This window comes from Pelobates fuscus, chromosome 2 (genome assembly GCF_036172605.1).
Source record: "Pelobates fuscus isolate aPelFus1 chromosome 2, aPelFus1.pri, whole genome shotgun sequence".
Taxonomy (NCBI): domain Eukaryota; kingdom Metazoa; phylum Chordata; class Amphibia; order Anura; family Pelobatidae; genus Pelobates; species Pelobates fuscus.
The window spans coordinates 263,725,242-263,751,807 of NC_086318.1; positions in this window are offsets into that span (position 1 = coordinate 263,725,242).

The window sequence follows — 26,566 nt, forward strand, 5'->3', positions numbered from 1 at the left end:
GAGAAGTTCTTTGTTATAAGTTTGTGTGCGAAAACCCCCCAAAAACACAATTTTACTCCAATATTTAGCAGAGGTTGGCGGTAAAATGGCTACGTAGAAAGTGTCAAAACAACCTTAGGTAAATAGCCTGTGGTGTCTACTTTATATAAATATATACTTTTGTGTGGCAATTTTGTTTTCTTTTATGGCTATTAGGCTTACAAGACAAACATACCAAATTCTAAAATCGCTCCATATTAAAAGTTTATTTTACTCCTTGTGCTTTGTGACCTGTAACTACCACAAAAAACTGAAAATCCCAGACACATTATATATTCTGTAAATCAGAACAACTACCGTAAATTAATTTATTTTTAATTACTTTGCTTAACCTGCACTAATTGTGCACACATTATTATTGCAAAAACTATCAAAAAAATCAAAATTTTTCATTTTTTTTGCATTTTTCTGTATTTTTTTAATAATAAATAAGCATTTATGTATATATATGTTACATCAAATTAAAACCCTTTCTGTCCTTTAAAAAACGGTATATAATATGCGTCGGTGCAATAAATTAGTAAAATGCAAATTGCAGTTGAACGCAAACAGCAAAAAATGCCGTTGTCATTAAGTGAATGACAAGCTTCTGAAGCTCTGTCCTTAAGGGGTTAAGGGGTTAATGTCTTACATAGTTATTTTTCAATATTCTCGCTTCAACTTCATTGGATCAATTTATATACATACATATATGCAGCTATTTACTTGCATGACCTGCTCTACTGTTTTCTTGTTTTTTTTCACTTATTTGTGTTTTTATTTTTTAGCTTATTAACCCCTTAACGCCGTTACGGCGTGCTATGCCGTCACGGGTTAAGTGGGCTTTAACGCCGTTATGACGGCATAGCACGCCGTAACGGCTTGCAGCCCCAGGAGGTAAGTTATACTTACCTCCGCCGCGATCCGCTTCGGGAGGACTGCCTCACAGCCCAGGCAGCCCTCCCACGGCAAATGAGGCCCCCGGGGGCCATGTGATCGCTCTCAAAGAGCGATCACATGGCCCCCTATAGCTGGCTGTGGATATGCCAGCAGGGGGACTGTTTGAAATATCAGACAGTCCCCCTGCTGGTGGGAAGAATTAAAAAAAATAATTAGACATGTGTAAAAATAAAATAAATGCATTTTTATATATATATATATATAATATGTATATATATTATATATATAATATATATACATATTATATATATGTAACGTCATACAAAGTGTATTTTAATATTAATATAAGTATATATATTAATATTAAAATACACTTAGAATGACATTACATATATATAATATGTATATATATTATATATATAATAGATGTACATATATATATTATATATAAATACGTATAATTAAAATAATAAATAAATTAAATAATAAAATAAATAAATAAAATATTGAAACAAAATTTAATATAAATTATATATGCATATGTAATTTCATTCTAACTGTATTTTGTTATTAATATATATATATATCGGTAACAAAATACACTTAGAATGACATTCTATATATATCTATCTATATATAAAATGCAAATAACCGCAAATATATATATATAGATAAATACATATAATTACATAAAAGATTACATCAGTATACACGTAGAATTTAAATACCTATAAATGCATATATATTAAAATTCTACATGTATATTTAAATAATCTTTTAGCGTAATTATGTGATTTGATTAATTAAAATTTGATTGACATGCATGACAACACAGGGAGAAAGTGCAGAGAATTTAATTTGCAAGCACTATATTTGACCCTGTAACTCTCCAAGACACCATAAAACCTGTACATAGGGGGTACTGTTTTACCCGGGAGACTTCGCTGAACTCAAATATTCGTGTTTCAAACTGGTAAATTGTATTACAACGATGATATTTTAAGTAAAAGTGACGTTTTTTGCATTTTTTACAAGCGAACTGCACTTTTATGGTCTATTTTATTGTTGTAATATGTTTTACTGTTTTAAAACACTAATATTTGTGTTTAGTGAAGTCTCCCGAGAATAACAGTACCCCCCATGTACAGGTTTTATGGTGTTTTGGAACGTTAGAGAGTCACATATAAGGCTTGCATTTCATTTTTTTCACATTGAAATTTGCCAGATTGGTTATGTTGCCTTTGAGAGCGTATGGTAGCCCAGGAATGAGAATTACCTCCATGATGGCATACCATTTGCAAAAGTAGACAACCCGAGGTATTGCAAGTGGGGTATGTCCAGTCTTTCTTAGTAGCCACTTAGTCACAAACACTGGCCAAATATTCGTTTTTTGCTTTTTTCACACAAAAACAAATATGAACGCTAACTTTGGCCAGTGTTTGTGACTAAGTGGCTACTAAAAAAGACTAAACATACCCCACTTTCAATACCTTGGCTTGTCTACTTTTTCAAATGGTATGCCATTATGGGGGTAATTCTCATTCCTGGGCTACCACACCGTCTCAAAGGTAACATTACCAATCTGGCAAATTTCAATTTGAAAATGTAATGTTCTATATTTGACCCTGTAACTTTCCAAAACAACATAAAACCTGTTAATGGGGGGTACTGTTGTACTCGTGAGACATCGCTGATTACAAATATGTGCATTTTTTTTGCAGTAAAACCTAACAGTATTATGACATTCACAGTTAAAATGTCAGACGGAAATGCAAATTAAAAAAAAAATCTTATTTTCTCACATTTTTTTTACTTTTATTCATAATAAATGATGTTCCATATATGAATAGTTAATGATAGATTAAAGCCCTGTTTCTCCTGAACAAAATGATATATAATAAGTGTGGGTGCATATAATTTGAAAGAGGGGAACTACGGGTGAACAGACACATAGCGCAAATTCCAGTTTTTGTTTACGTTTTGTTTTGATCAGAACATGCACTATTGACTCCGTCCTGAAGGGGTTAACTCTCCTCTGTTTATTTACTTTTTCTGGCTATTCTCAGCCAACCTGCATCTTTCAGACACATCTTCTGCTATTTATGACACCCCACTCACACCCCTTGCCTCCCCTTCTCTAACATCAGCTTTTTTAAGTGTTAACCCCTTAAGGACGTGGGCGTTCTATGTCGTCCTTAAGGAAGCAGCTCTAAATGCAGCATTGCGGCATAGAACGCCCAAACCGTCCTTTGTACTTACCCGGTCGGCGGCGATCCCACGCCAGCGATCGCAGTATGGGGACTCACCTGGGAGCCCAGGCAGTCCCCCTCCGTCCTCTTTGGCCCCTCTGGGCCATGTGATCGCGAGGTCCTTGCGAGGACATCGCGATCACATGGACGACATAGCCGTTCATGTCAATGCCAGCAGGGGAGTACCTGTAATGACAGGTACTCCCCCTGCTGTCTGAAAATAAAATGATTAAAGTTTAAAACAGTGTAAAATAACATTATATATATATACACACATACACTGTGTACGTGTATTTTAATATTAATATATATATAATTAAAAATATATATTAATATCAAAATACACGTACAATGATATTGATAATATATATAATTTTCATTATATATATATTTATATATAAAATAAATCTGTAAATACGTTAAAAAATTCCATTAAAGAAATAATAAAAAATAAATAAAATGTATGTCTTAATTCGTTCTAACTGTATTTTAAAATTAATATATATATATTGATATCAAAATACATGTAGAACTAAATAATATATATATATATATATACATAAGTATATACGTATATATCACTATAAATATACCTATATATAAATAAAAATAATTAAAAAAATGATATATCTATAAACACACATATATATATAATAATTCTACGTATATATTTATGTAATAATTTTACATAATTAGGTAATTTTATGAATTACAATTAGCAGGACCAGCCTGACAACCCAGGCCAAAAGTCCAGGGAATTTAATTTGCCAGCACTATATTTAACCCTGTAACTTTCCAAGACGCCATAAAACCTGTACATGGGGGGTACTATTTTACTCGGAAGACTTCGCTGAACTCAAATATTAGTGTTTCAAAACAGTAACATGTATTACAACAACAATATTGTCAGTGAAAGTGAAATTTTTTGCACCCTAATGGCACTTACACAGACAATATAATTGTTATGATACATTTTACCATTGTGGAACACTAATATTTGTGTTCAGCGAAGTCTCCCGAGTACATAAAACCATGTACAGGTTTTATGGTGTTTTCAAAATGTAGAGAGTCCAATATAAGGCTTGTGTTTCAGTTATTTCACATTGAAATTTGCCAGATTGGTTACGTTGCCTTTGAGACCGTACAGCAGCCCAGGAATATGAATTAACCACATAATGGCATACCATTTGCAAAAGAAGACAACCCAAGGTATTGCAAATGGTGTATGTACAGTCTTTTTTAGTAGCCACTTAGTCACAAACACTGGCCAAAATTGACGTTCAAATTGGTTTTTTGCATTTTCAAATATTAACTCTAATTTTGGCCAGTGTTTGTGACCAAGTGGCTACTAAAAAAGACTGGGCATACCCCATTTGCAATACCTTGGGTTGTCTACTTTTGCAAATGGTATGCCATCATGGGGGCAATTCTCATTCCTGGGCTACCATAGGCAACGTACCCAATCTGGCGAATATTAATGTGAAAAAACTGAAAAATGTAACATGCTATATTTGACCCTGTAACTTCCCAAAACACCATAAAACCTGTATATAGGGGGTACTGTTTTACATGTGAGACATCGTTGAATACAAATATGTGTAATTTATTGCAGTAAAATTAAACAGTATTATGACATTCACAGTTAGAATGTCACGTAGAACTAAACATTTTTTTAAAATTCTTATTTTCTCAAATTTTTTTATATTTTATTCATATTAAATTATGTTTTATACCTAAATATTAAATGAAATCCCTGTTTCCCCTGAATAAAATGATATATAATAAGTGTGGGTGCACATAAAATGAAAGAGGTGAATTACGCCTGAACAGACACATAGCGCCAATTAAAGTTTTTGTTTTGTTTTGATCACAACGTGTACATTTGGCTCAGTCCTTAACCCCTTAATGACGAGTGACAGACAAGGTCCGTTACTCAGGGTATTTCCATAAAGACGAGTGACGGACTTTGTCTATATATATATATATATATATATATATATATATATATATATATATAGAGAGAGAGAGAGAGAGAGAGAGAGAGAGAGAGAGAGTTAGACCGTATATAAAGTAAACGGAAGAGATCGGTTTTAAAGTTCATTCACATAGAGCTTGATCATCGACTAGAATGGACACTATTTCTTCAAGCTCCTCTGTCATTTTTGTAATCCTGCCAATATCTCAACTTAGGATACCCATTCAATATATGTTTGCCCTTAATTAGCCTCCACAAGGTGACCTGCATCGATGCCTTTCTCTCTTGCTCTTAACCAACCGAGATGGAGGTGGAGAGTTGGGACCTACGCCTCGCTAGTGCTTCTGAGCCTGGATTCATGCCCTGGAGGGCCTGCTGATGCTGAAACCCATTTACCTTGGGCGACAACAGCTCCTCTGACCTTCATGTCAGCTATAGGACACCACTTCCAAAAACAGAGAGCCACGGCAGAGAACAGGGACTTAGGGGCCATGCTCCAAAAGCCCAAAAAGCCTAAGCCTGCTCCGTGGTAGAACTGCATGGTACAGCACAAGCATGCACAGCCAAGCTAGCTGCTGGGACCGGAGGCAACTTCGGATCCTAATAATACAAATCACCCACCTCCAGAGCCCTTGGATGTCTCGGTTCCAATGACCAAATGTGATTTAAATGAACTGCTAGCCAACATTTGTAAGTTACTGGCTGTAGATGTCTCCCTCATCAAAACTGAGGTACAGGCAGCCACAGACTGAGTAAGTGTTACGGAGGAGGACACTGACGTGCAAACACGTGGCCAGCCTCCACGAATTGGTACAACAACTGCAGTTCCAACACAAGGCTTTATCGGCCCAACTAACGACCATGGAAGACCAATCGCATGGAAGACCATCGCAGAACACACGTTAAGATCAGGGGTATTCCTGCAACAATCCCAACAGAGGCATTGCCTCATTATTTATATGCGACACCTACTAGCCACAATCCTAACTCAAGCAGCAGTGAAGAAGAAAACTATCGACGGAATCTACCGGGTGTCTGGCCCTGCCAACCTATTGCCTAACATGACCATAGATGTCATCTGGAGGCAGGGATGGACTTGCAGCCTTCCGGGTCCCCGGGGGCAAAATTACCTCTTGGGCCCCTTTATATATTAATTGTTTTACATATATATATATATATATATATATATATATATATATATTATTATTATTTAAAATGTTGGTTTTTGCACATACATGCACAAAGACAAGCTCAGTACACACATCTCTCTACAGAAAGCTCACATGCTCACTACACACAAGCTCCCAGCTCACTACAGACAGCACACTGACATGTACACAATATCACTACCCACAATCTCACTGACACCTTCACAAGCTCACTTCTGAAAAATCACTACACACAAGCTCGCTCACTATAGAAAAATCACTCCACACAACTCACTACAGAAATCTCACTTCACACAAGTTCACCAACAGACATTTAAGATTGCTATAGAAATAATCACTACACAACACTCACTACGCACACCAAGCTCACTACAGAAAGCTTGTTGACATATCCAAGCTCACTACAAACCTCTAACTACACACAAACCCACACAGCTCACTATGGACATCTCACTGACACACACACGAGCTCACTACACACAGTTCGCAACAGAAAACTGACACACACACAAGCTCACTGACACACACACACAAGCTCACTAAACACATTTTGCTACAGAAAACTCACTGACACATCCACAAGCTCACACTGACACATTCACAAGCTCACTCAGACACACAAGTTCACTACTGAAAAATGACTTCACACAGCTCACTACAGAAATCTCACTACACACAAGCTCACCCGTAGACATTCAAGCTCACAATAGAAATAATCACTACACACCGCTCAATACGACGCACACCAAGCTCACATCAGAAAGCTCATTGATATATTCAAGCTCCAAACAAATATTTTTACTACACACACGGTCACACAACTCACTAACACACACACAAGCTCACTACAGAAAACTAACTGACACACAGAGATACAAGCTCACTGACACATACACAAGCTCACTACACACAAGCTCACTAACATATACAAACATAAGCTCACACAGCTCATTACAGACAGCTCACTCACATGCACACAATGTCACTACACACAAGCTCACTGACACATTTACAAGTTCACTAAACACAAGCTATTTAACACAAACACACAAGCTCACTACACACAAGCTCACTAACACACTCACACGTTAACTAAACACAAGCTCTTTGACACACACACACACACACACACAAGCTCACTACACAAAAGCTCACTGATACACACTCACAAGTTCACTAAACACAAGCTCTTTGACACACACAAGCTCACTGACACACACACACACACACACACAAGCTCATTAAACACAAGCTCACTAGACAAATTATTTGACACACACACACAAGCTCACTAAACACAAGCTCTTTGACACAAAAAAGCTCACTACACACACACACACACACAGAAGTTCACTAAACACAAGCTCACTGAAACACACACAAGCTCACCAAACACACATCCAGGCTCTAAGCGCGCACACACACACAAGCTCACTAAACACGGACTCACTGACACACACACACACACACACACAAGCTCACTGCACACAAATTCACTGACACACTCACAAGTTCACCAAACACAAGCTCTTTGACACACTCACAAGTTCACCAAACACAAGCTCTTTGACACACTCACAAGTTCACTAAACACAAGCTCTTTGACACACACACAAGCTTACTGACACACTCAAAAGCTCACTAAACACAATATATTTGACACACACATAAGCTCACTAAACACAGGCTCACTACATTCACACAGAAGATCACTAGCACACAAGATCACACTATCCCTATCCCTTTGCTGCTGTGGATGGAGAGCTGTAAGCCTGGAACACAGGCTCCTTACAACATGGCCGGGTTGGAGCTTAGGTGCTGCTGGCCCCTGCACAGGGGCCCATAGGGGTTTACCTTTGACTCCACAGATGGGAGGGGCAGAGGGAAGGGGAAATTCACCCCCCCTTCTACAAACATAGAGCTCTCACACTGGAGAAGTTTTTCAGAGACCAGGTAAGGATAGCTTCTTGTTGGTCTCACACTACATTGCCTTATTTGACACTGGGCTGGATGGGGAGCTCCGGGACCCTGACTGCACCTGACCGATGCGCCCGAGTGATCAGTCCGCTCCTGTCCTGAGGTGCTTGACAACACAGGACAAGATCCTAATCATGTCAGCAGTGAAAGGCAAAGCTCCACTGGCTTTTGAGGACCCCAACCTCACTTTTTTTTCAAGACCTCTCCAGTAACACCCATCTTATGCGCAAATAGTTTGGCCCTGTTACCAGTCAGTTTTGGGCAGCAGGCATGGCTTATATTTGGTGACTAATGGCTCTCTTGCAATGCAACTACCTATGTTCTCACCTCCACGGCTGAGGCAACCACCTTTATGGACAAAATTGGCCTGGATACCAGGTCTGTAGACATGGATATCGCACCCATTACAGAGACATGGGCTTCCGCTTCTGTCATCCCCTTTGTCCCAGCAACCTGACTGCAGGAAGCAATGGCCTGGCTCAAACCTCCACACACACATGCTGCTGCCTTTTTGTAGTTTAGATGTAGATTTTCAGTATTTAGATTGCTTTACCCACACTGCTTTCCTTTTTAGTATGTTGGCAATACGGCTTCTTACTGTCATGTCACCCATGAACTCCATAGTTCATCCTTTACATGGGTACCACATTGTTTGACCTGGGGTGTCACATACCAGACTGCAAATGCATTACTTGGGCGCCTGGTTAGGTGAAATTTTCTCAAGATACACACGTGTCTGTATTTGTTTTTATGTTTTTTGTTTTGTTGTTATTCTTTATTTGAGTCTGTTCTTACCCAAGCTGACCATGCATCCCACCCCCACACTTTAAGTATGGTCTTAACCCTTAATTGTCAGGACAGATGAATGTGCTTTTTCACTAGACATGTGCAATTAGTTTCTTTCTGAATGTACATTCGGATGAATTTCGTGCAATTCGGACATTTGGATGCTTACAACTATCCAAAGTGCCGAACCAAACTGAATTGCCGAAGTTCCAAAGTGCTTCGGATTTCTAAAAAGTGGCAAAACAAAAGAAAGGGAGGGAAAATTATGTGCATGATGACAGGAATCTTGACCAATAAGCTATTTCCTGGCACTAGATCCCTCCCAGTGCTCCGACTGCCACCACAACCACTTACACATCTATAAGGCTCCCAGTGCCCACACTACCACCACAACCACTTACACATCTATAGGGCTCCCAATGCCTGAACTGCCACCACAACCGAATTGCCAAAGTTCCGAATTGCCCAAGTTTGGTATTTTGGAAGTGCCAAACTGAACCGAAGGCCATTGGTCTGAATTGCCGAAGCAGATTAATTTTTTTACTTACCCGAATTTCCGTACCAAACCAAATTTATTGCCCATGCACATCCCTAATTTTCACTCCTTGTATGTCTCATTCTGCTCAGTCTGTTCCGTCATAGGTAGTGTTGTCGCGAACCCGAAATTTTTGGTTCGCGAACGGCGAACGCGAACTTCCTCAAATGTTCGCGAACCGGCGAACCGCGCGAACCGCCATTGACTTCAATGGGCAGGCGAATTTTAAAACCAACAGGGACTCTTTCTGGCCACAAAAGTGATGGAAAAGTTGTTTCAAGGGGACTAACACCTGGACTGTGGCATGCCGGAGGGGGATCCATGGCAAAACTCCCATGGAAAATTACACAGTTGATGCAGAGTCTGCTTTTAATCCATAAAGGGCAGAAATCACCTAACATTGACACCTGTCCTCTTTAAAATCTAAAGCTTAAGCTATTGTTAAAACAGATATGAGTGGTGGCACTGACTGTGCAAATGGGCAAGGCATCCAACCTGACACAGAAGCTGGCAGGCAGGCAACTGCTCTTCTATTACAGTGAAAAAAAAATGATTTCTTTAAAATCTAAAGCTTAAGCTATTGTTAAAACAGATATGAGTGGTGGCACTGACTGTGCAAATGGGCAAGGCATCCAACCTGACACAGAAGCTGGCAGGCAGGCAACTGCTCTTCTATTACAGTGAAAACAAATTATTTATTTTAAATCTAAAGCTTAACCAATTGTTAAAACAGATATGAGTGGTGGCACTGACTGTGCAAATGGGCAAGGCATCCAACCTGACACAGAAGCTGGCAGGCAGGCAACTGCTCTTCTATTACAGTGAAAACAAATTATTTATTTTAAATCTAAAGCTTAACCAATTGTTAAAACAGATATGAGTGGTGGCACTGGGCAAGTAGGCACAGTATCCAATGTGAACCTCACACAGAAGCTGGCAGGCAGGCACCTGCAATTACATTACACAGGAAAAAAAAAAAAAAAGCAGCCTGATGTTATAGGGCTTTTTGGGGTGCTGTCCTTACAGCAGAGATCAGATGAGTCCTTCAGGATTGTAGTGGACACTGAATACCCTAGCCTAGCTATCAATTTCCCTATCTAATCAGCAGCAGCTAAACTTTCCCTCCTCTCACTAAGCATGCAGCTTCAGAATGAATCGAAAATGGATGCTGGGAGGGAGGTTGGAGGGTGTGGAAGGGAGGGAGTGCTGCTGATTGGCTGGAATGTGTCTGCTGACCGAGAGGCACAGGGTCAAAGTTTGCCCAATGATGACGAATAGGGGCGGATCGAACTGCGCATGTGTCCGCCCGCCGCGGCGAACGCGAACACGCTAAGTTCGCCGGGAACTGTTCGCCGGCGGACAGTTCGGTACATCACTAGTCATAGGTAAAGCTTGTATTAATCTTAAACAAAAACAGTGTTCTATAATTATTATTATTGGTATTTATATAGCGCCAATTAATTCAGCAGCACTTTACTTTTTTGGATTATTAAAACTTTTTTGACATGTCTATGTATTCTTGATTGCCATGCAAAACACTACAAAAATAAATAAATAAAAAAGTTCCTTCACAAAGCCTCCTGATATCAGAATGGGCCTCACAATACGTATATAACCATTTTTTCCATTGATTATACTGCCATCACATGGCCAAAATAAGGAACTACCCCTATATACTTTTATTTTTAAATACACTGCCACTGTGTGGTAAATTTGGCAGACTTATGCATTGCATGATCATATAGTGTAACTAAAACCCCATTACTTTTGTAAGTAAAAACAAAAATGTGAAGAAAATGGACTTTATCCGACCTTTTCTTCTATGTTTGTGTGTTTGCTACATTTTTCTGCCTAAAATTGGTTATTAATTCGGCAGTTTGAAACTACCGAACCCCGACCCCCTCCTGGCTTGTTATGTTCAAAACCGCCGTCAATTAAGTGTTCCCTGGGTGGCCGCTGCTCGTATAGCCGAACGCCACGTGGAAAAGAAAACGGCGGCCATCTTGTTCGCACGAGGGGAGTCAGCAGGACTTGGTCGTCGAGTGTCTGGAACTAAAATCGGACACTCGACCGCACGAACCACTGCTGAAAACTACCTAACCCCCGCTTCTCCTACTTACCGAACAGCCAGACGAGCGGCATTCGGTAGTTATGTTCGTGCAGACCAGGGGAACAATCGCTACTATGAGCCAGGAGGATCTATTCGGTATTTTGACCGCTTTTCGCCTTTTTCCCAATTGACCGACCGCACACGCTGAATTCGTGGAACTGTTTTGGGCAGGAGCCTCGTGTGTGGTCGGTAAAACAGGACTTCCACACTTTTCAAGAACCCCTGAACCGATCTGGGTGAAATTTGGATATGTTTGTCTCCCAGATCGGGGCTATCAGGGGATACCTTGTGGGATACCTTGTGGGGAAAGGGGTGTTCTAACTTTTGGGGAAAATGTGTGCCCTTTGCCTGGAGATAATTGATTTATTCCTCAACTTATCTCAATATCTCCCAGGCAGAGGGAGGGCGTGTATTAGTGAAATACTGTACAGTGATTGGTGAATGTATTTGTTTGTTATGAGACGTCCTCTTGCAGGAGGATTCCCCATAAAAGCCAGTCTGTTTCAATAAAGCTTGGTTCTGTTACACCCTTCATGAAGTCTGGGCTCATGTTTGGGAGGAATATTCTATTTACTTGGAAGGATTGTCTTGGAAGCTGTATTCATCTCTACCCCCTGCTGTAGCTATACTCACTAAGGCTCAGCTGTTGGGAAAGGAACAGAAGACTGCAGTACCATAACCACTGCAGGTCTTAACAACTGGTGGCAAGCGACGGGATTGAATGGAACACGGAAAGACAACTGGTAAATGGCCCAGCAGTACGAGAAACTAAAAAGGACTACGCTAAAAGATCTACTGGAAGCCCGAGGTCAGGTGGCAAGCAACAAAAAGAGAGCTACCCTCATAGCGGAACTGATGGAGGGCGACCAAACAAGCAGCATGGCGAATGTCAGCCGGGAGGAAGCAGAATTCCAACAGAAGGTGATGTGGAGGCTAAATCTATATGGGCCAAATCCCCCACCTGAGGTGGTGACGCAAGTCCTGGCACAAGTGAACGCGGAACGCAGTGCCCAACAGGCAAGCTTGAACCAAGCAGACACCGCTTCCTTAACGGGATCTATAAATGGAGGGCAGCGGAGAAAAATTTATTATGCTGCATTTAAAAGCTTTGCAGACAGAGAGATGGAAATTGACGCATATTTACAAGATTTTGAGAGTCAATGCGCTTTGGAGGGTCTGGAATCGGAGCAGTGGGCAGCGATTTTAAGCAGCAAGCTCACAGGCCGAGCAGCAGAGGCCTACCAAGCGGTTCCTGATACAGCCATACATGACTATGCCAAGGTAAAGGAAATTCTGCTGGCCAGGTATGCCGTGACACCAGAGACTTACAGAAAAAAATTTCGGGCATTACGGAAAGGGGGCCGAGACTCCTACACTGAATGGGCCTTTAGGCTGTATCGGGCAGCCCAAAACTGGATACAGGGCTGCCAGGCCACAACATTGGAGGAGGTGCTACAACTCTTCTTGCTCGAACACTTTTTCGAGCACACCCCTGCAGACACCAGGGATTGGGTCAGAGACAGAAAGCCGGCTACAGTCGAAGACGCGGCCAAGCTGGCAGATGAGCATCATGAGGGAAGGAAAGGGGAAGCTAGTGGGAACCGTCCTCTGGTGAGGTCCAGTGCTCCAACGCCAGGACCTGTGACTAACCCCAGACCAACCACGGTACCTCCCACGACACAGCCTGGTTTTACCCGGAGACCCCCACTGGTATGTCACCAGTGCATTCAGCCAGGGCACTACAAAATACATTGCCCTCAGCGGAGCAGAAGCAGCTGGGAGCGGCCACCACAAACCCCGAGGGCCGCCACTCACCACTATCAGCATACACCTTTGGAAGAGCACACTTCAGACTCCGAACAATGGGCCATGCTACATGAGGTGGATCTAGCCCAAGCAGAAGCCGACAACCGGGGCCACCACAGACAGTGGGTCACCATAGACGGAAAAGAGGCCGAGTTCAGCCACCCTTACTTTGGTACAGCCTCACACCGGAGCTGCAAATGCCCGCACCAACAGGACTGTAGCAGTACGAGTGGCCGGAGGTGCCATCCACAAGATACCCACTGCCCGGGTACAGTTAAACTGGGGCAGTGGCGCAAAGCCGAAGTGGGCATTATGGCTGGACTACCTGCGGAAGTTTTGTTGGGGAATGATTTGGGGTGCCTGACTTCACAGCTGGTGCAATCCGATCCTGCTGGAGCCTGCGCAGTGACTACCAGGGCGCAAGCTCGCCGAGCTGGACCGACACACTCCGAGGAACCACATGTAGGAACTGAAATCCCCATGGTAAGCTCTAACCCTATCCCCTTCTGGGGCACCCCCCAAGACTTTGGCCAAGCCCAGCAGGCAGACCCCACCTTAGCAGGCTACAGGAAGGCAGTAGGGACCCCTAAGGAAGGTAATGCCCACGAGGAATTCCAATGGGACAAGGGGTTGGGGGAATGGGGCAGCACAAGTTATAAAAAGGCAGTTGGTAGTACCTCGGAAATACAGGGCAAAGCTTCTAAGGCTCAGCCATGATATCCCGCTAGCAGGACATCTGGGTATCAAGAAAACTAAGGACTGCCTAGCCCAGACATTCTTCTGTTCAGGGATATCTAAAGATTTGCAGTCCTACTGCAGGACATGTGACACATGTCAAAGGATAGGAAAAAGGGGGGATCATCCTAAGGCCAAGTTACGATCCCTACCTATAATAGAGGAGCCATTCTACAGGGTGGCAGTAGACCTGGTAGGGCCTCTCAGCAAACCCAGCTCCTCCGGTAAGCGCTACATCCTCACGGTGGTGGACTATGCCACCAGATACCCTGAGGCTGTGGCACTCTCCAACATTGAGGCGGAGACGGTAGCAGAGGCTCTAGTTAAGATCTTTTCCCAAGTAGGGTTTCCCCGGGAAATACTTTCAGACCAAGGGACCCAGTTCATGGCAACTGTAATTTAACAGTTGTGGCAGAGCTGCGGGATCAAACCATTATTTAGCTCCCCCTACCACTCCCAGACTAACGGTCTCTGTGAACGGTTTAACGGCACGCTTAAACAAATGCTCACAGCGTTCACAGAGTCCTATGGTCAATGGGAGAAATTTCTACCTCATCTCCTGTTTGCTTACCGGGAAGTGCCTCAGGCGTCCACTGGGTTCTCCCCCTTCGAACTCCTATACGGAAGAAAAGTCCGGGGACCCCTGGACCTCATACGGGAGCACTGGGAGGGCAACACAGGAGAGGAGGGAGTCCCAGTTCTGCCATACGTGCTGGAGTTCCGGGACCGCTTGCAGGCCCTAACCGAGACAGTTCGGGAGAACCTGCAGGCGGCCCAGAAACGCCAGAAGCAATGGTATGACCGAGGGGCAAGAGATAGGAACCTGGAAGTAGGGCAAAAAGTACTAGCCCTCAGACCTTCCAAAAAGGACAAGCTCCAGGCAGCTTGGCAGGGGCTATTCAAAGTGGTAGAAAAGATTAGCGACACCACCTATATCGTGGCCAAATGTTCAGATGAAAGGATCAGACGAGCCTTTCACGTGAACATGTTGAAGCCATATCACTAGCGCTCGGAGGACGTGGCTGTTATATGCGCCCCATCCACGGATGATAGTGAGGGACTCCCCTTACCCGACCTGCTAGCAGCTAACCAAGGGACCTTAGAACAGGTCGGGTTGGGGGAAAAACTAGACCCCACTCAGCAGGCAGACGCTAAGCACCTGCTGCAGGAATACGGTGGGCTATTCTCAGCTGTACCCGGATACACCTCCGCCGCAGTGCACCGGGTAGAGACACAGGGGGAGACCCCCTTGAGGCAGCAGCCATATCGTATCCCAGCAGCAGTACGAACTAGCATGTGGAAGGAACTCCAAGAAATGTTAGAATTAGGGGTTATTGAGGCTTCCCAAAGTCCCTGGGCGTCCCCGGTGGTGCTAGTACCGAAGCGAGACGGTACGACTCGCTTCTGTATTGATTAGCGGAAACTGAACGACCGGACGATCACGGATGCCTACCCTATGCCACGGATCAACGAATTGCTCGATCGCATGGCCAGCGGGCACTTCCTGACTACCCTAGACCTGTGTAAAGGTTATTGGCAAATTACGCTAGACCCGGCCGCCATCCCTAAGTCGGCGTTCGTCACCCCATTCGGGCTATACCAATTTCGGGTTATGCCGTTTGGGATGAAGAATGCCCCGGCTACGTTTCAAAGGATGGCGGACCGACTTCTGGAAGGAATGCAGGACTTCGCATGTGCCTACTTGGATGACATCGCCATCTACAGCGGCACATGGGAAACCCACCTGTTGCACTTGGCTTTGGTATTTAGCAAGTTACAGGAAGCCGCCTTACCCTGAAACCCGAGAAATGCCATGTGGGCATGGCAGAGGTCCAGTACTTAGGACATAGAGTAGGGTCTGGTAAGCAGCGTCCCGAGCCCGCCAAAATAGAGGCCATAGCGAATTGGCCCCAGCCCCGCACTAAGACCCAGGTATTAGCCTTTCTAGGCACCGTAGGGTATTACCGCAAGTTCGTCCCTGAGTATAGCACCCTAGCAAAACCCCTCACCGACCTAACCAAAAAGGCTCTTCCCAGGCAGGTAACGTGGTCCCCGGAGTGTGCAACAGCGTTCCAGAGCCTTAAAACGGCTTTAAGTGAAGCTCCAGTATTGGTGGCCCCAGACCCTAATAAGACATTTCTCGTCCACACAGATGCCTCTATGTTTGGGCTGGGAGCCGTGCTGAGCCAAGTGGGGGAAGATGGCATGGAACATCCGGTGGCATACCTCAGCCGTAAGTCACTACCTCGGGAGGTCAGCTATGCCACCGTGGAAAAAGAATGCCTGGCGCTAGTATGGGCCTTAAAGAAACTCCAACCGTACCTCTATGGCCATGCTTTTACCTTACTTACTGACCACAATCCCCTCATTTGGCTCAACCGAGTATCTGGAGACAATCCCCGGTTGCTGCGCTGGAGTTTAGCGCTGCAGCCCTATAATTTTACACTGCAGTACCGCCCGGGCAAACCGAACGGTAATGCAGATGGGCTTTCCCGTCAGACAGACTTGGACGGTTAAGGATACCACCCGGACATCCCCTAGCCAACCCGGCAGGGTCTAGGCGGGTATGCCGACCCATGGAACTAAGGGGGAGTAATGTGAAGAAAATTGACTTTATCCGACCTTTTCTTCTATGTTTGTGTGATTGCTACATTTTTCTGCCTAAAATTGGTTATTAGTTCGGCAGTTTGAAACTACCGAACCCCGACCCCCTCCTGGGGGTGTCAGCGGGACTTGGTCGTCGAGTGTCTGGAACTAAAATCGGACACTCGACCGCACGAACCACCGCTGAAAACTACCGAACTCCTGCTTCTCCTACTTACCCAACAGCCAGACGAGCGGCATTCGGTAGTTATGTTCGTGCAGACCAGGGGAACGATTGCTACTATGAGCCAGGAGGATCTATTCGGTATTTTGACCGCTTTTCGCCTTTTTCCCAATTGACCGACCGCACACGCTGAATTCGTGGAACTGTTTTGGGCAGGAGCCTCGTGTGTGGTCGGTAAAACAGGACTTCCACACTTTTCAAGAACCCCTGAACCGATCTGGGTGAAATTTGGATATGTTTGTCTCCCAGATCGGGGCTATCAGGGGATATGTATTTTGTGGGGATACCTTGTGGGGAAAGGGGTGTTCTAACTTTTGGGGAAAATGTGTGCCCTTTGCCTGGAGATAATTGATTTATTCCTTAACTTATCTCAATATCTCCCAGGCAGAGGGAGGGCGTGTATTAGTGAAATACTGTACAGTGATTGGTGAATGTATTTGTTTGTTATGGGATGTCCTCTTGCAGGAGGATTCCCCATAAAAGCCAGCCTGTTTCAATAAAGCTTAGTTCTGTTACACCCTTCATGAAGTCTGGGCTCATGTTTGGGAGGAATATTCTACTTAATGGGAAGGATTGTCTTGGAAGCTGTATTCATCTCTACCCCCTGCTGTAGCTATAATCACTAAGGCTCAGCTGTTGGGAAAGGAACAGAAGACCGCAGTACCATAACCACTGCAGGTCTTAACAAAAAAAATATATAAACTTTTGTGAGCTTTAAAGTGAGTGCGCTGGATCCTGTATGATATATACACTGATCAGCAACAACACTAAAATCACTTGTAGTAGATGACCTAACCTCGAATGTGAGCAGACGTGTCTCTCCGGCGCTCCCGGCGGATCGCCTAAATAAACAGCTATCAACCACAAAATAAACAACCATAGGCAATAAAAAATGCCCCAATGCCGCTCATGAACCCCAGGACCCAAAACCCAATAAAAAATCCGGGGAGTTGGATAAGTATTTCTGCGACAAATTCAGAATCCTGGCCTCGGAGGCCAAAGACAGTTCTCAGGCACCATCTTTGCAATGTGATTCACTGCCTCTGAGCCCGACATTCTTGGACCCCTCAACGAGCAGCAGGACCCAGATCTACACGCAATTCTCAAAAACCTACCATCCAAAGCAGACATAGCACCGATGCTAGCAAAACTCGAAACTTCAGTCCAGGATCAAGTCTCCACATTGACGAACAAGCCCAGACAGGTGGGCCACAGGGTCAGTGACTTGGAGGACGAAAGAGAAACAATACAAGCCAGCCTGCACAACATAGAGCAACGCCAGATCTCCACAGATTATTGCATTAGTAATATTTTGAGCATATTCTGAACTGCATTTTCACACCACTGGTTGTTTACGTTATAATCATCTGCACATATAGCCGACCCACAGGTCTGCTCCCTAAGAGCAGTGCACGCTTAACTACACTACCACCTACTTACTTACTATGAGTCGACAAATTGGGTGGCAAATCCAGAGGAGTGGCAATCTTGATATGCTCTCACGTCCCATTCACATATTCTAACAAATTCATAGACCAATCTGGTTGATTCATTCTGCTGATAGGTCACATCGGTTTGACCTCAATCACACTAATAAATATATACTCACCAAATAAACACCAATGCGCCTCACTCAGGAAAATATTGGCACTAGTAACAAATCATGCTAAAGGGGAACTGGTAATAATATATAACTAGATGCTGGGATAACAGTACAGCCCCAAACCCGTCACATCTATCAGTGGAAAGAACATTGATTCACAGCCTCCTAGCCCAGCACTAACTGGTGGATTGCTGACGTATCCTTCACCCATCAGTGAGGGATTATACCTACTTTTCAAAACCCAACAATACATATACAAGAATAGACATGTTGTTTACATTGCACCACACACTCCGTTTACTGCAAACAGCTGACATTGGCAGTATTACAGAATACTGGAGACTAAACTCCCAGATATTGCAAAACAATAACACCAGACAAATCATTTCCCATCGAATCACACAATACTTTGCTGAAAATGGCACACTTGACACAGACCCATTCATGCAATGGGAACCTCATAAATCGGTAATACGGGGGGAGTTTATTAAATACGGATCCCACCTTTAAGAAGAAAGGGATACCGAACTGAAAAAAATTACTTGATAAATTAAATTAAATTAAATAGAAACACAAATCCTCACAATCAGAGGTAGATTACAACACGCTATTAGCATTAAGGTCAGACTTGAAGATACTGCTTAACTATGAATCAAAAAAATCCCTACTATGGACCAAACAAACATTTTTCAAATGCGTACAAATGCTGTCCAACGCACTTAAACAACGCCAACTACTGACCTACATCCCGAAAATTAAACCAAACACAATAATATAGTCCACACCACAGAAAAACTTGTGCTCCACCCTGACACAATGTGACACAATCACTAGATGAACCATTCACAGACAACAAACTCCTGCTAGCTATATGAACTACACTGCTAAATAAAAGCCTGGGCCCAGACAGATTCTCAAACTTACAGCACCTTTCGGGACGAGATTAAGACACACCTCCTAAAAGCCCTTAACTCAATATCCTATGCTGAATACATTAAAAACATTTTGCGTTTTTTTTTCTTTACATACAAGTTGGGGAAGGGGTGCCAAATTTAGGATCCACCCTGGGTGCCAAGTGATCCAGGTACGCCCCTGATACTGTCCCTGTAGAACACACACACTGATCAGGGTACCCCATTGGGTTTCAGCCGCAACACCCTTCGGTGACCTTGCGATTCCTGGACAATTTAGTCCGGGGATTTAAACCACTTTGCGACCCGCCAGGAGAGTGTTTTTTGGAGGGAAGGTGCCTGAGACTAAAGAGAACAAATGCTCCCTGAGAGCCAGACGAGGCACCCCGTATTTTGGACGCCGGAGGTCCTGAATGTTGACTGGCAAAAGTCCCAAACGTTCTGGAACAATTTTGGGCTAGGACCACATGTGAGGCCACATGTGAGGCCAGTCAGAACTTTCCCTCTGAGGCATTTTCCCTACACACATAGATCTGAGCACTATTTCAACAACTTGAGCGCTCAGATCAGGGGATGTAGGATGTAGGGTTATTATATGTTTTTATGTTTGGCTTTCTGGGAGATAATTAGCTTACTGTTTTTAACTGAATTATCTCCCAGGCCCAGAGATTCCTGGGAGGTGCTAGTATTGTAATGTTTGGAGACCCCCTGCTGGGGTCAGTTTAACCCCTTAAGTTACAAACTTCTGGAATAAAAGGGAATCGTGACATGTCACACATGTCATGTGTCCTTAAGGGGGTAAAAAAGGCAGAGTTTGGCTCATTAAAATCAGTTCTACTCCCAAAACTATGTGTAGTCTAGTTACTGGGAGGGGAAAAAGCTATTCACTACTCAGCATCTTGTTCCAGCTCGTGGAGGATTCAGCAGGGAAAGTCCTTGTAAGGACTATAGCTCCTAGGGTTGAGTGTCATTCAGTCACTGGGAGGAAATAGAGGACCCCAGTCAAGACACAGTGGCTGGGGCAGAAGCAATGAGGTTTCACGGTTCCAGCTAGGAAGAGATCCTTGGCAGAGATACCCAGCTGGGGTACAGGGAGCTTCACTACACCATCTGCCTCTGGGTCTACAAAATCATGGAGTCTGCTACCTGGGTAGCATTACACTGGCTGTCACTGGTTTGGGGTGAATAGGCTCAGTATGCAGAGATTTGGGCAGACACAGTAACTAAACTTAAAGTCTTTATTGATAAGGCAAAATGGTATAACTGAAAAGTCTCAGTACAAGATCAAAGAATGCTAAAACAGGACTAGCAAGTCTTTAACGGGTAAAGCAAATAAACAAGGTTTTTACCAGATAGTCCAGCAATGTATAAGTCAAGAATTAACCACAACTGGTTCTGGATTAACCAGGCAGAGGCAGGTGCTTAAAGGTTAACTAAGGCAGAACAGGCTTAAAAGGGTTAACCAGGGCAGGAACAGGCTTGAAAGTGTTAACCAATGCAGGAACAAGCTTGAAAAGATTGTGACCTCAAGAAATTTGACAAAACAACTGAGCACAGAACCCAGAGTAGTCTGTGCTTAAGTAGGAGGGTCTCTGGGCCTATATAACTGGAAGGCCCCCATGTGGACGGGATGCTATGTCCATTTGTTCATTTATCTTGCCATTCCCCATGCTGCTCCCATATTTGCTGAGCTGGATCCCCTAGCTCAGCAAAGGTTCTATCGCCCCGAGGGGATCCTGGAGCAGAATGGGGGACATACAACATAAACATGCCCACTGGAAGACGTTCCTCAATCCATGTGGAGCGGCAAGAGGGGCCGGAGGACAAGGAGAGTGTGTGGCACGTCTTTCAACCGTTCCGTGCTGCTGAAGGTCTAAAGTTTCAGCTGTCAGCCAGGAAAAAAGCTTGATTCTTCCCCCACTCCTGGTACACCAAAGTCCACATGCCATCTGGTAAGTGAGCGTGGCGTACCAGACTCTCCTGGGTTCACCGTGACACTAGCCTTATACCCCACTAGCACTTTTCCCAGCAGTAGAACCCAAAATAAAAGAAGTATTGGTGTTGTTGCGGGAAAGGGTGATCTGCTGATTGAACTGTTAGATCAGGCACCAATGAGAGGTTTTCAGGAGGCTTTTTTCCCCCAACTATGGTGCAGTTTCCTAATATTTCAAGCTTAATCTATTTACAGTTACTGGATAAAGATTTCAACGCAACTGATGATTCTATACTAAGATTAACTGCAGAAAAAGAGCAAATACATGCTGTAGCCCTTCAAAATAATATGGCTCTGAATTTCTTCCTTGCTCTATCAGTAGGGGTACGTGGCAAAATTGGAGCAATGTTGTTTGTACATAATGAATGAGACTCGTGCTATTCAACATGATGTGTGTGTTACATGAAGTACAGGCTAGATTGTGTGAGGAAAGTGATGGTTTCCATTTTGCAGGTTGGATTAATTGGGTTAAATTTTAATTTGTTATGTTATAGCTTCTTATTCCAAGCATAAATCTGATTGTCATTCTGGGGTCAATAGGGATTTTATTCCTAGTTTGTTGCAAAATTGAAAGTGCTTCAAATTGTTTTTTTTGCCCTCTTTTGAAACAACAGCAAAATCAGATGTGAGAAAGGCTGAATTTGATGGACACGTCTCTTTTCAACCTCCGTAACTATGAATCTATTTGGGGACTTTTGACATTTGGCATAGGGCTTGGGAATTTGGGGAGAAAATTTTTTTGGTATACTCCTATACTCCTTAAAATGCATATGTGTGCTTGCTATCTTTTTCAAATTTATTTTTCTTCTAATACCTATATCATACAAAGAGATAACAATACACCATAAATAACCTTACCATGTGTACATAAATAAAATCAAGAAAATCAGATGTATATGCTAATATTGTCACTTCCCCTACTCCTGCTCTCTCTGTAGAAATCATTTTTTCCCCCTCTCCTTAAATTGTTTGTTATTCTTATAGAATAAAAGAAGGGATTTATAGAACACAATTATATAACCAATTAGATTACAGAAAAGACAAATATGCCCAAAAAGGGCTTATGAGTCAAAAAATGGAGATCCCTCCAATAAATAAAAATAATGGTAGAACTTTATTAGAATATGCAACTATTAGAAAAATTAGAGTGAGAGACAGTATATATGCACATTAAAAAGCCACGAGGCTGTGGTTAAACACCGGGTTTATATCAAAGAAGGTACATATAAACCAACCATTTCACAGAAGGAGCAATTTACCAGGTTATTAGACAGGGCTATCCCCTGGTGCCACAAAGAGACAGACAATAGGTCTCACAAAAATTGATTTTACAATTATTTGAAAAAACTACCACTAGAGTTTTTTCAAATAAGTTTAAATTTTAATTTGAATTGAATTATTGTGGGTTACCCCTGTAGCGGAGAGCTGGTCTTTCAAAGGTTAACTCCACTAAAGATCCCAGTAAGGCTCAGGAACAAGTTAGTAAATACTATAGAATAATAATTACAGCAAAAGAGGTAATCCACGAATATCCCAATACGGATCCCAATGACTGGACGACACACAACATCAGGAGCAGAACTGACTTTTAATCCACACAACTTCCTTATAAAGCATTCTCCCATGCAAGGGAGGGATGTACAATAATTATTACAGTAGCCAATCATACACGAGTTGCCACCCACACATCCCTTCCTCTTAGTGTGACACACAATCCCATTATACAGGACACAAATTCCCTGGGTTTCTGGATGTACCCCTAAACATAGGTGTACCCCTTTTAATGTTACATCCCCTGGTAGCCCTGATCTGGGTGAGACACATACCCCAAAATCACCCAGATTGGACCAGGGGTTCAGGAAATTTATGGAAGTACTAAAAAGACCGTGCTGGGTTTAACAGCCGAAAAGGGTTCCATGTATTTTGGCCCTGCGGTCGGTCACAGAAAAGTGAATGAAACACACGAATAGCTTATGTTAGGAGAGCTGGGGAGGTTTCGGGTAAATCCCCTTGTTCGTGAGGTTCTTTCTACCGAACGGGAAGCCGTTCGGTAGTTTGTACACGAATCGGCGGCAGTGTGGAGGTCTCAGTTGTGTTTTCCTAACCGAGTGTCCGATTTGGGTTCCAGACACTCGACAGCAAAACACCGCTGTTCGTGAGTTTAAAATGGCCACTGCCACGTGTTCATCTCCTGAATGGCGGCCACCCAGAAAACAAAGAACCCACTACACAAACTGCCAATTAACCGTTTGCAACATTGTTGCGAACAGTAATTGGATGCACACTTACTCTTGGGGTGGTCTGGTTGTTCAGTAGTTTCACTCGCATAATAACTGGATTGATTTTACCGAACAATCAGACGAATGCTGCATACACTTCATATACACATGTTAAAATTAAACTGAACACATAGGAATAAATGCAATTTTTAGGACAGCCCAATGCCATCCGCTACACTGCTCCCCCTTGCCCACAAGCCGGCAAACACAGTCTGATCCAGCACGGATCGGCTTGGGGATGTCCGGGGTGCTCATGGATCGTTTTTCCAAGTCTGTTTGTCTAGACAACCCGTCAGCATTTCCATTTTGTTTGCCCGGGTGATACTGAATGTTAAAGTCAAAGGGCTGCAGCGCCAAACTACAGCGCAGCAGCCTGGCATTGTCCCCAGCCACCCGGTTCAGCCATACTAACGGGTTGTGATCCGTGAGCAAAGAAAAGGGCTGTCCATACAAATACGGCTGCAACTTCTTTAGTGCCCACACCACAGCCAGGCATTCCTTTTCAATGGCGGCGTAGCTTACTTCTCTGGGTAACAACTTGCGACTGATGTAAGCCACAGGATGTTTTCCGCCATTGGCCCCACTTGGCTCAGCACTGCCCCCAATCCAAACATAGAAGCGTCAGTGTGAACAAGAAAACGTTTAGTTGGATTGGGAGCTGCCAAGACAGGGGCATTGATAAGTGCATTTTTCAGATGTTGGAATCTGCATCAGGGCCTCGACCACGGTTTCGGTGTGTATATTTGTCAGGGCCACCGCCTCTGGATATCGGGTGGCGTAATCCACAACAGTTAAAATTTATTTCTTGCCCGAAGGGCTAGGTTTCTGAAGGGGGCCTATGAAATCTATGGCTATTCTGTGAAATGGTTCCTCAATTATAGGTAGCGGATGCAACTTCGCCTTCCGCCGGTCCCCCCTCTTCCATACCCTCTGGCACGTATCGCATGGACTGCAATATTTACGTACTTCCTGGCTAACTCCTGGCCAAAAGAAACTCTGGGTCAGACGGTATCGGGTACGACTGACCCCCAACTGCCCAGATAGTGGAATATCGTGAGCTATCCGGAGCAACTCGGCGCGGTACCTGACCCAGCTACCTGCTTGTCTGACTCCCTGTATAACAACTGCCTATCCCAGGGATAGGCAACCTTCGGCTCTGCAGATGTTTTGGACTACACCTCCCATGATGCATTGCCAGCATTATGGGTGTAAGAGCATTATGGGGGATGTAGTCCACAACATCTGGAGAGCCGAAGGTTGCCTATCCCTGGCCTATCCCATACAAATCTTTCCCCCTCCGCCCCAGGTTGGTCAGAGGTGACTTTATCTCTATATACCTGTAGGGTAGGGTCAGTGATCACCTCTGCCGCAAATTCGTTAGGAGGGGCCCAGGGTACACAGTTTAGGGAAGGGGAAGGCTCTTTTACCTGAACTTCTGGCAGTGTGTTGTAGTCCTGGATGCGGGCCTGTTGCCTGGTGACCACTGGATGTGCTTCCTCAGTGGTTGTGGTTTGGGGCTCAAAAGCCGAAGTGAGCTTTCCCAAATCGTTTCCCAGTACCACCTCTGCGGGTAACTGTGGCATCAACCTCACCTCTACATTTCCCGACCCCGCTCCCCAATGCAAATGTACTCTTGCGGTATTCAGCCGGTAGACGGCTCCCCCAGCAACCCTGACGGCTACAGTCCTGCTGGTCTTGGCCTTGTCAGAGACCAAGTGGCTTTTTACCAGGGTTATGGTGGCTCCTGAGTCTCGGAGCCCCTGCATTGGCTTGGCTTGTAGCGGGTTGGCTTCATGTAATACCTCCCACTGTTCTATTGTAGTGACGGGGACTCCTGAGCCATAGGAGGTGGGTGTCTCCTCCTGGCAGTGGTGTGCGGCTGCTCTCGGTGGCTGGCCTTCTCCAGGTAGATCGGTCTCGCAGCTGAGGACACTCCCTCTTGTAGTGTCCCCACCTCTGGCACTGATGACACTGCACTGAGCTAGGCTGGTGGAATCGCGGTTGTGCAGCAGGTGGTGGTGGTGGTAGTTGTCGTGGTGGTACTGTGGAGTAGTTTGTCCCTCCGAAGGACTTTACTGTGATCTTTGGGACTACCGGTTTTTGTTGCCTGCAAGCATCCAGGTAGTCGTCTGCTTTCCTAGCTGCCTCCGTGAGGGATGTAGGGTTATGGTCCCTTACCCATTCCTGGACATCTGTTGATACCCCATCATAAAATTGTTCCATCAGCATCATTTGTAATACGTCCTCCATGGACCGTGCTTTGCTAGCTTGTACCCATCCGAGGGCGCCCACTGTAGTCTACAATCCCACTCAGCATGTGAGTCTTTCTCTGCTTTCTTTAATTCCCTGAACCGCCTTCGGTATGCCTCTGGTGTGATGGCATACCGGGCCAATATAATTTATTTTACTCTACTGTAGTCCCGGATTTCCTCGTCTGGTACAGTACGATAAGCTTCTGCTGCTCTCCCAGTTAATCGCCCAGCTAAAATGGGTACCCAATCTTCTGCACTGATTTTATGCAAGGCACACAGTCTTTCAAAATCCTGGAGGAATGCATCTATGTCCTCCTCTGCCTCTACATACATTTTGAATGCTTGGTAAGGTATTTTTGGCTTACCCTCTTGTACCATGGTTACTGCTGCGCTGCGTTCTGGGGTTGACATTATCCTTTGCCTCAGTACAAACTCCTGGAT